Source organism: Rhincodon typus, chromosome 30 (assembly GCF_021869965.1).
Source record: "Rhincodon typus isolate 14 chromosome 30, sRhiTyp1.1, whole genome shotgun sequence".
Classification (NCBI taxonomy): Eukaryota; Metazoa; Chordata; class Chondrichthyes; order Orectolobiformes; family Rhincodontidae; genus Rhincodon; species Rhincodon typus.
The window spans coordinates 32447720-32460010 of NC_063361.1; the positions used below are offsets into that span (position 1 = coordinate 32447720).

A 12291-nucleotide genomic window follows, 5' to 3' on the forward strand; every position below is an offset into this window, starting at 1 on the left:
TTTACGAATCCTTTTTTTTCATTCTATACCCAACTTCATCAACTGCTCCACTTTGATGTAAGAATATCTCTAGACCCCATTTTTTCAACACATAGTACATGACGTTCTATAAATGTAACTTTCCTAACGTGGATTGCTACATCGACTGAGCCAAGAGGCGAGGGTGATATTCTAAATGCGTTCAAAATTCTAAGGGATGTTGAGAGAGTAAGTAAGAAGCAAGTTTTGTTCACTGGCAGGGTCGGTAACCAGAACACAAAGATTTGAGATAATTGGCAAAATATACGTGGAAAGAATGAAGAGAATGCATTGAGGCAGACTCCCAGTCGGGAATGCACTGTTTGAAAGGATGGTGGGAGCGGATTGAATTGTAACCTTTCAAAGGGCAGTTGAAAAGGGGAATTTTGCAAGACCCTGGGGGAATAGCGGGTGAGTGGTGAGATAGCTTTCGGAAAGACGCAATGGTTTTCTCCTGTCCTAGCCACTGTATTCAGTGGTCAGGGCGCTGCTTAAGATGAGCAAACCGTATTGCTGAAGAAATAGGACCAAGGGGACATCCAAGTTGGAACAGGGATCACACAATCTGCAGTTCGACTGCTTGACAGCTGAGTTATTCCCAGGGGCACTCCACTGAATTATGTGCCTCATGTGAAAAAAAAGCCACCAGAAAACTATAGGGGATAAAGGAAAGACACAGAATCAGGGCCATTTCAAACAGTTGTTACAAAATGCTGAATACTGCTCTGAAAATGTGTAGTTCTTTCATGGATGGTACCCAATTCTGATAATGTTGCAGGAGGAGGTACGTATAATTTATATTCTTTGTGAGGATATAAAGCTCAACGGGGAGGTCTTTAAACCAGTGACTTTGGGACCGAGATATTTCGCTAATCAACCTGCTCAGAGATGCTGTTGCACACCGCTTGGGCTGATGGAAAGTAAACTCGGGCCTCCTGGCTCAGAAGTAGAGACGCTACCACTGCGCCACAAGAACCCTACTCTGGGCACCTGGGTGCTCTAACTCAAGCGGAAACTGTCAGTGCTTCATTAATTTGTAATCAAACATTCCACAGGCCCCCACTTACGGACGGTGCCCGTGGGTGAAAACGATATTGAGTGGAAAGATTTTTTTCAGACTAGTTTTTGAATCCCATTGTATTCTTGATGGATGGTCTGTTTTTGAGGGTCTTCCTGCCGTTTGCTCCACTAATTACCAGCCAAGGATCATTGGATGGATCCACACTACCGAGTGTGTTCGGCACGATGTAAACCACATTGACATTTCCAGGAATTGCTGCAAACTCAGTGCAGGCGTTTTCAGGATGATCTGTTAAAACTGAGGGCCTGTCTGCCTTTACTGCTGTATATAAAAGATTTTATGATGCTTTTTGAAGAAGAGTGCCAGGGTATATTTGTCCCCAAGCCACCACTAAAATAATTGATTAGCTCTCCATTCAGCTCAATGCAGTCTGTGTGAGCTGACTGTTTGCAACATTATGATCACTGCAAGCAGCATTAAAACGGGCGGCTCGGTGGCTCAATGGTCAGCAGTGCTGCCTCACAGCGACAGGGAACGGAGATGGATTCCACCCTCAGGCGACTGTCTGTGTGGAGTTTGCGCATTCTCCCCATGTCTGAATGGGTTTCATCTGGGTACTCCAGTTTCCTCCCATAGTCCAAAGATGTGCAAATCAGGTAGACTAGCTACAGTAAAATTGCTCCGTAGTGTTCAGGGATATGTAGGTTGTATGTATTAGCCATGAAGCAATATGGGGTAGGGGTATGTATAGGTGCGGAATTGTTGGGCCGAATGGCCTGTTTTCGCACTGTAGGGTTTTAACAGAAATTACAGAGTTCTCAATTCAATTCTAAAAAATTCTTTCATGGGATGTGGGCATCACTGGCTGGGCCAGTATTTATTTTTCTAATTATACTGGAGAAGATGGTGTTGAGACTTTGCAGTGCTTGGGGTGTAGGTAAAGCCACAATGTTGCTGGGAATGGTTTCCAGGGTTTTAACTCAGTGATAGTGAAGGAATCGTTCTAAGTCAGGATGGTGTTAGGCTTGTTTGCAGGTAGTGGTGCTCCAATACATCTGCTGCCCTTATCCTAGGTGGCAAAGGTTAAGGCTATCATTGGTGAAAAGAACATGGTGAAGAGACGGTATTAACTGTGGACAAGGTGTGCTGCAGTGAGTGCATAATGAATCATATTTGTATGAAAATGCAAAATATGGATTGAACACCCGAATTTGAACTGCACTCTAATGCAAAACACTCAAGAATAAATATCAGTAACTATAGGACATATAGATTACATATGGGAACTGAAGGAAGCCATTTGGTTCATCAAGTCTGCTTTACCATTCAATGACACTGTGGCTGATCTGATAATCCTCAACTTCACTTTACTGCCCTATCCCCATAACATTTGATTCTTTTGCTGATTGGACAACTGTCTTTCTCAGCCACGAATATACCTAACAACTCAGCTCAACAACTCTCCACAGTTAAGAAGAATCATGGATTCACTACCCTCTGAGAGAAGAAATTCCTCCCCATCTCTGTCTTTAATAGGAGACCCCTTATTCTGAGAGTATGGTCCTAGATTCTCCCACAAGGGGAAACAACATTTCCACATCTACATTGCCAAGTCCCCTAAGAAGCTTAAATGTTTCAGTTGTGTTTCGACTTTCATTCTTCTAAACTCCAATGAGTGCAGATCCAACCTACTCCTTATAAGAAAATACCTCCATACTTGGGATCAACTTGGTGAATCTTCTCTCAACCGCAACAATCGCCAGTATATCTTTCCTTAGATAAAGGGTCCAAAATATTTCACAGTATTTCAGGTGTGGTCTGATTAGTGCTTTGTATGGTTTCAGCAAAACTTCCCTAATTTCATATTCCATTCCATTTGCCTTCTGTGTTACTTGGTGAGCTTTATGTAATTTATGCATGAGGACTCCCAAATCCCTAACTGTTGTAGCTTTCTGCAGTAGTTCTTATCCATGTGAATAATATTCATTCCGCTATTGTTCCTGTGGAAGTGCATAACTTCATATTTTCCTACATTGTATTCACCAGTCAAATTTTTGCCCATTTCATTAACCTTCCTATATCTGTAGACTTGTGTCATCCTCAGCACTTGCCTTTTCACCTATTTTTGTGCCCTTCACAAATATGGCAATAGTGCATTCCCTTTCTTTATCCAAGTCATTAATATATATCATAAATAATTGTAGCCCAGCACTAATCCCTGTTGCTCTCCACTAGCTTTGGTTTGCCATTCTGGAAATGCCTTCCCTAGCCCAACTCTGTCTTCTATCTGTTAGACAATCTCTAACCATGTTAAATACCGCCTCCAACACCATGCATTCTTACCTTATTAAGTAGCTTAATGCATGGTACTTTACTAAATTCCTCCTGGAAATCCAAATACTGCTTCACCCTTTTCTATCCTGCTTGTTACCTCCTCAAAAAATTCTAGTAAATGTCTAGTAATCTTATTAGGCATGTTTTGCCTATTTTAAGCCATGCTGGTTCTGTATGATCATGCTATGTATTTCAAAATATTCTGTGATTACATCCTTTATAATAAATACTAACATTTTCCCAATAACAGACTAACTGGCTTATGGTTATGTGATTGTGATGCCTCCTCTTTTGAATAAAGGTGTTGTATTGGGAGTTTTTCAATCCTCTGGCACTTTGCCAGAATCTAAGGATTCTTTGAAGATTTCTACCATCCATTATCTCTGTAGTAACATCATGTAAATTCCTATGATGCATTGTATAAGATCTGAGGGATTTATTGATCTTTAGCCCTGTTAGTTTCCCTATTACTTTTTCTCTAGTGATAGTTATGTACTTACTTCTTTTCCCTTTTCGCCTCTTGATTATCTTGTACTTTGGAGTGCTATTAATGTCTTTTGCTGTGAAGTCTGATGCAAAGTATTTATTGAAATCCTCTGCCATTTCCTGGTTCCTCATTATTATTTCCCCAGCCTCAGTCTCTAAGGGGCTTACGTTCACTTTGGTCCCTCTCTTCCTTTTCTGATGTTTAAAGAAGCTTTTGTCTGTCTTCATATTATTTGCTAGTTCTCCCTCAAAACTTATTTTCATCCTTTTTGATTATCTTCTGTTAGTTTTGAAAAATTTTCGTAACCCTCTGTCTTACTCCTAATTTTTGCCATGTTATTGCTTATTCTTTTATTTTGGCACTACTCTTTACTTCATTGGTTAACTCTGGTTGGCTTATGCCCTTCCTAGAATACCTTCTTTTTCACGCAGATATTTCTTCATTGAGAGCTATGAACTATTTTCTTAAATATCTACCATTGTTCCTCAACTGTCTTTACTACTCGACCCTTTCCCTGCTGCACTCCAGCTAACTGTGCCCTTATTCCTTTGCAATTACCCTTATTTAATCTGTTTCAGTTTCATTTGTTTCTGACCCAGGTTTCAAACTGAATGCCAAATTTGACCATTTATAGTTACTATTTTCTAGGTGGCCTTTTACTCTAAGGTGATTCATTCAATCTGCTTCATTACATGTTGCCAGATCCAAAATAGCCTGATCTCTGGTTGGATCCAGTACATATAGTTCTCGGAACCTGTCCGGAGTACACTCTATGAATTTTTCCTCATGGTTACCTCTGTCAATCTGACCCAGTCTACATGAAGATTAAATTTAACCATGATTAATGCACTGCTTTTTTTTTTCACATGCCCTCATTATTTCCTGAATTATTTTGTGTCCAACAGCATAGCGACTGTTAGGCGTTGTGAGTTCAATGCTCACAGAGTTGCTATGCATGATAAATTTTTATTATAAATAAAATGTAAATTTGAACTAAGGGAATTACTTAAGTGCAGTCAAATGATTGACCATAGAGCTACACCCTGTCCCCCCCATTGCGTCTGATTATGGCTTATGTGTTTTGTAAATGAATGATCTGATGGATGATGGCCTTTGCTTCCCATGTAACAGTCACACCTACATAATTGAGGCACATTTCCAGCCGGTTTGCCATCCATTGGATTGGCCCCATCCATGCAGTCAACTTCATTCCTGGCACCAGAACATTGATAAATGTGACAAGAGCTGTTTGGTAAATATCCAGAATCCAACCTGCTGTGGGAAAAAGTGATGATTAGTTCACTGCCACTGGAAACATTTTTGAAAACTAATTCTATGATTTTCACTTTCCTTGGCATTGTTTGGAAAATACTTGAAAAGGCTGCCGCGCTCGATTCATCGGCTAAGGCTCAGTGTTAGAATTTGCACCACAGAATGCAAGAGATGTGTATCCTGCCCCCTACAAAGAGCTTTTTCTATTGGCAGAAGGCTTCAGAACCAAAGAAAACTGATTTAAGGTGATTGGCAAGTGAAGGCATGACAGGAAAAAAAAACCCTTTAATGTAGTGAATGATTAAGCGCTGGAATGTACTAACTGTGAGTGTGCAGGAGGCAGATTCAAACTTGTCTTTTAAATGTCAATTTGATAATTATCTAAATAGAGAAAAATTTGCATGGCTATGAGAAAAAAACAAAGTAGGTGTGGGAGTTGCTGAGTTTCACTTAAATGGAACCAGCCCTGACACAATGGGCCAAATGGCCTTCTATGCTGTGACCATTCCAACATCAAAATCTCAATTGGTGCATTCATCATCTGCAGGATGAAATTGGGTCCAAAGCCTCTATAACAAGCCACAATTACTAACAGTAATAATAATGCAGGTGCCATACAAAAAGACTTACATTAGGATTTTTTATCTGTAAAATTACTTCAAGGAAGCATCTAGATTTGAGTGTGCGTTAGTTTTGAGGGCTCTGTCACTGAGTTTTGCCCCAGAATTGATTACTATGTGTTTCAAATCAAAATTGTCTATAATGCAAAATGATATCAAGACTCAATAGAAAATTGAAGAAGAGTTGGGTCATTCCCAGAAACCATTGAGGAGATGAAGGGATTTAAGCAGTGATTATGTTTTGAAATGCACTGTCTGAAAGACTGGCAGAAGCAGATTTAAAAGTAGCAATTAAAAAATAAATTAAATTGATATTTGAAGAGGTAAAACCTTCAAGCCTTTAAGGAAAATGCAAGTGTTGTGGATCAATTGGCAGGCTCACTGAATGAGATGATACAACATTGTAATAGGCTGAATGGCCCCATTTCGGCGATTCTAGAACTGAATTATCATAGCAAACCTTATTTGTGAAAACAGAGGCAGCAGGAAGGGGTGACTTGGATTTTTGTTTATATTTTTTCTGTGAAATATGGGTCTCAATGACCAAGCTGTGATTCAAACCAGGAGACACTCACTGTGCAGGTAATTGCCCTGTCACTTTGTTGCAAACACTTGGCCCCAAGCCTACTTGAAACATTTTACAGCCAAGCCATCCAAGAGATGATGGACTTAGCTTCCTACACCATCATCATCATCATATAATTGCCGAGCATTTTTAACCAGGTAGAAATTACATTTATGCCTGTAATGCCTTATTCTTAATGCCCCTAACCTTATTCATGGCACTGGAGTATTGCCACACAGAGGTCTCATTGGTCTGTGCTTATAATTTATGCCATTCTGGCACAGAGCCCCACTGTAGAATAAGTAGTTAATTAGTGCATAGCTTAGGAAAGTTTCTGAAAACTATTTTTAAGTTTCCACTTTTCTTGGTGCATGTCCTCATAAAGTGAGTATTTGAACAGGCTGCTCCTCAATACTGGGATTCACATATGTCAAATGGTTGTGGGTGCCTTCTCCCATCTCCCAAAGCACCTAGCACAGGGTGACAGCTCAGTACAGTAGTGAGGCTCATTGTCAAAGGAGGCATTTTGCAGATGAGCTTTAAAACTGAGGACTTGTCTGGCCTCTCAGAAGGGCATGAATAATTATATGACAATATCTGGAAAAGAGTTCTTTGCTACATTAATCAAGAAACCATCACATAAGGAGTAGCTTCCCTGTTGATTTATCATCGTTGTCTGTGGTCACTTGCTACAACTGTTCCTTGATTGCTGTCACATTAGCCAAGACAATAAGTGTCACCTGTGCTAGCTACATGGACAATATTTAGTGAACTGCAACACTGAAAACCAATGATTACGTTATATTACATTACATTCTTAACAATATATGAAGTGCTAAACTATCAACACTTAATTGCGGAACTATCTACAGAAGTGAAAGGGCACCTGGATTCAAGCCAGGGACATCTTGACATGCAGTCAAATGTTTTGGCACTGAGTGGCCTTGCCTTCGGCCTACCAAATGATTTGCACCTGGCAATCAAAGAGCCTGATAGCCGATGTCTGACGCATCCCATGCAACACTTACATCTTCTTAACGGAGTCACATTTCCAGCCAGGAGTGAGATTCACCCATTGTTGGAATGTCTGATTCCTTGATCTTGGTTTTGTTCCTGATGTTACAGCATTGACATATATGGAAAGTTCTCATTGGTTAGTATTCATGGTGCAATCTACTGTGGGGAGAAGACCATGGCAGTGCATAGACAGTGGCAATTTATCTAGAATTATTGTTGAAGTCCACTTTTCTTGGTGCAAAACATTGCTTGGAGGATATTTTCACAGGCTACTGCACTCTGTTTATCCGATGATACTCAGTGGTAGCTTTTGCACAATTGAGCCAAATGTTTGTGTGGTTCATACACCCGTAATCACAAGACTTTTGTAAATTTAGACTGTTAATTCAGCATAGTACTGAATGCAATGTTGCATTATCGGAGGAGCTGATTTCAGATTAAAGTTTAAACCTAGAATTTGCTTGTCCTCTGAAATAGATTTTTCTGATCTTGTGGTACTATTTGAAGAAGAACTCCTTCCTGCACATCATATAGTGATAATAAAGATCAGTGATAAAGCTCTTTATTTAGGTGGATTTCTCACTGGAAGTCACCCTTAAAATGCTGAAGGTGTGGGTTTAAGTTGCTGTGATAGAGGCAGTGATTGTGTGACAGCATGCAGTAAGTTTCCAAAAGCAACAATGGGACAATCTATATTTCCGTGCACTTGGATTTGTTCTGAGGGTGTATTCACTTTTTTCAAATACTTTATCATTTGAGATAGACCCTAAAGGGTGAGGGCAAGATAAGCGTTCCGTGTTAAAATGGTCAATTGTATTTGTCTGTATCAGGGGTAAATGAAAGTACAAGAATAATTGAAATATTTTTCAGAAATAATTGAGAGGATGAGGAGATATTTTAAAGCAGTAATTGATTGTCTGAAATCCATTATCTGGAAAGGTGGCATGAAAAGATTCAATAGCAATGTTCAGACATGAATTTGATTAATATTCTAAGGGAAATAGCCAAAAAGAACGAAAACAGAAATTGCTGGCAAAACTCTGCATTTCTGGCCAGTTTGCGGCAGAAAGCAGAGTTAATGTTTCAAGTCCGGTGACTCTTCATCAGAACCAGTTCCAGCAATTTCTGTTTTTGTTTCAGATTTCCAGCATCCACAGTTCTTTGTTTGTTATTCTAAATAGCTGGTATAATGACAGAACAGGCTGAATGGTCTCTTTCTGACCAGTACTACTCTAGGAATAATGAACTCGTATCACATTCTCACACTTTATTTGTGAAATAAAATGAAGACAGTAGAACTAGAAATCTTTTGATCTACAATGAAATGCTTGACTATTAAGTAATACTTCACAGAAGCAACATTACAGCATTTCCTTTTCTGCTTAGGGACTCTGCAGCCTTTGGGACTCAATACTGTGTTCAATAATTTTAGGACCTGAGCACCTTTTCCCATGTCCTTACCTCAACCTCCACATACCAGACCTTGTCATCACATCGGCTTCTACCACGACCATCCTATTGTCAGATACTAACAGCTCTCATTTGCAGTTATTCATGGAATCTCTACAGCGTGGAAGCAGGCTATTTGGCCATTGAGTCTACACCGACCCTCCAAAGAGCATTCCACCCTGAACCATCCCCCTATTTTATCCCTGTAACCCTGCATTTCCTATGGCTAATCCACCTGGCCTACACATCCCTGTGCAATTTAGCATGGCCAATCCACCTAACCTGCCCATCTTTGGACTGTAGAAGGAAACCAGAGCACTTGGAGGAAACCCATGCAGACACAGGGACCTTTACAATTCATTTGAAGTCCGACTGTTTTTTCTCTCTCTCTGGGTTCCTTCTCCAAATATCATTTACTCCTTTGTCCTCCTCCATCCCATCTTCAGCGCATACACCATACTCTTCCCAGCTACAATAATTTTGGAGAAAGGTCACTGGACCCAAAACGTTAACTCTGTTTTCTCTCCACAGATGCTGCCAGACCTGCAGAGTTTCCCAGCAAATTTTGCTTTTGTTTCTGATTTCCAGCATCCACAGTTCTTTATTTCTCTTAAATTACAGCATTGTTAATTTGAAAGTAAAATAGTCAAATGTATATTTCAGCATCAGGCCTCATTAAAAGGTACAAGGATAAATGGAACAAAAACAAAGTTGCTGGAAAAGCTTTTCCAGCAACTTTGTTTTTGCTCCTGATTTACAGCATCCGCAGTTCTTTTGGTTTTTACAGGAATAAATGGATTCTTTTCAAGTAAATATTGAGAAGGTGAGGGAAGTTTTTAAGTAGTGAATTGATTGCCTGAAAGGAGGTGGAAACAGATAATATTGCAATATTTTAAAAAAGAAATTTGTTTAACATTTTCAGGGTAAAAGTCATGGGAATTTGAGGAAGGTACAAGTGTACTGGATTAATTAATTAGCTCACTCAAAGGGCTGATGCAATGGTGCAACAGGCTGAAAAGATCATTTCCTTTGGTGTACAATTTGGAGAACAATATTCTCATATCAAATTGTGTAATGTTCAAAAAGGGGGCACCTGGATTTGAACCAGGGACCACTTGATCTGCAGTCAAATGCTCTACCACTGAGCTATACCCCCTCATACAAATAGCTGTCCTTTTACATTATAGTAATACATTTCCAAAGATAATTCTACTTACACAGAGATAGAAATTGCTGGATAAATTCAGCAAGTCTCTGTTCTGGAGAAAGGTGACTGGACTTGAAACATTAATTCTGCTTTCTTTCCATAGATGCTGCCAGACCTGCTGAGTTTTTTTCAGCAATTTATGTTTTTGTTTCAGACCTTCAGCATTCGCAGTTCTTTGTTTTATTACATAGTTAATACTTTTCAGGGCAAAGAGTAAAACTAAAAGGTAAAAAAGTACTCTTCTTCAGTTGACATTGGACTAGAAATGTTAGTTCTGCTTTCCTCTCCACAGATGCTGCCAGACCAGCTGCATTCCTCTGGTACTTCCTGTTTTTATTGCAGTTTCAAGTAAAGGAAAAGGTGAAGTTTGAGGTCTCTCCAAAAGAGTCAAAACCAACATAATCAGAACAGCATTCTTTGTGAGTAACTCAGGATGCTGTGCAAAAGGCTAGATATGAGTGCACACTTTGACTAACCAGTAGGTATGTGGATTTGAACTACATGGTCCATTGTTGAATGTTCTACCACTTAGCTAAATGCCTAGAATTACTTACTGCCTACTTCAAATTAAGATTGTTTGTAATTCAAGACCAGATCAAGGCTAAATAGGAAATCGATGAAGAGACGGGGCATTGCAAGAAATTATTCAGACAATGAAGAGCCTCTTTGTTGGCTGTGAATATGTTTCCAAATGTGCTGTCAGTAAGGCAGGTGAAAGTAAATTCAATAGCACCAGTCAAAAAAGGAATTTAATTAATTCCTGCAGGACCATGAGGAAAGAGCAAGTCTTGTGAGTCAATTGGATAGTCCTCTTGAACAGCTGGTATAAAGGCACAACAGCATGAATAACAACACTCAGCGCTGTACTATTTGATTCCACGATGTTGTAATATCAACAAACCTGATTTGTGGAAATAGAAGCAACAAGAAGGGGTTCATGGGATTTGAATAAGGAAGAATGCAATTGGCCAACCAATACTCTATCACACTGCTGTCATCTCTCAGTGCTGACGGACTGTTAATCACTTCACAATAAAACAGTGCAATAGGTAATGGCCTGATTTTTCCACACAACACTTAACCTTTCTTAATTCCAGTCAGTGAAATATTCGCCAATCCCTGAGATGGCCTGATCTCACTAGAGCACTGACATATGTGGGAAGTTCTCATTGGTCAATATCCAGACTTCAACTAGTGTAAAAAGACCAAGCCAGTGCACTGATGATGGCAAATGTTTTCAAGTTATTGTTCAGGTTTTCACTTTTCTCGGTGTAGAACCTTGTTTGCACAGGCTTTTCCACTTTATTCATTAGCTGATTCTCAGTCACAGCTTTCACACAATTGAGATAAAATTTTGTGGTTCATGCTCCCCCAGCACAAGACTTTAGTAAATTCAGACTGACAATTTAGGGCAGTACTGATTCGGTGTTGATTTTCCGGAGGAGCTGAATCCAGATGAAAGTTTAAACTGAGAGTTTGTTTGCATTTGGAATTAGATTTTTCAGATTTGTGGCACTTTTTGAAGAACACCACAGAAAAATAGAAACCGAGCATTGTTACAGCATAGCAGCAGGCCAATCAGCTCATTGTGTCTACAAAATTGCTTCATTGCTTTTTGAGAAGTTTGTTGGATACAAGCACATCACTGCTCCTAACTATAGCTTTGCCATTTTAGGGAATGATTCTTGGTGAAAAACGCTTATGCAGCATTTTGTCTCTGATGATGATCAAGAAAGACATCATTATGAATTCTTATTTGCGAACACATGCACAGCCTCATGAAAGAAACCAGATCGCAACTGGAGACCTATTCGTGTGGAACCAGTTATACAACTAGTGTGCTAGATCCTGAAAGTGCAAGATAGACTGTTAACTGCTTCAGAATTCCATGGTCAGTTGTATAAGACAAATAAACTGAAATGCAGCAACTGAGGAGATGGTAGAAGCATATCAAATTGCAACATTTAACAATAATTAGATTAATACTTGAAAGACAAAAGGCGCAAGTACAGAAAAAGGGGTCTGTGTCAATTCTTGTGAATAATACTGTTCTATTCTGTGATTCTTGAGCTGGGCCAAATATCAAACCTTATTTATAAGGAACCACTGCAGATACTGGAAATCTGAAGCAACAATAGAAATTGCTTAAGAAACTCAATAGGTCAGGCAGTATCTGTGGAGCTCTTCATTTCTGAGGAAGTGTCAATGGACTCTGCTTTCTCTCCACCAACTGAGTTTCTCTAGCAATTTCTGTTTTTGCAGCAGCCCTTATTTGCAAAAAAAAAGGTCCCTGGAATTGAA

At 39.5% G+C, this 12291-nt stretch overlaps 1 non-coding gene across 1 annotated transcript; it reads right to left on the reverse strand.

Moving 5' to 3' along the window:
• Nucleotides 1-9867: 9867 nt before the first annotated feature.
• Nucleotides 9868-9939, reverse strand: trnac-gca. The gene has a single exon. It is a non-coding gene; the product is annotated as a tRNA-Cys (tRNA).
• Nucleotides 9940-12291: the final 2352 nt, after the last annotated feature.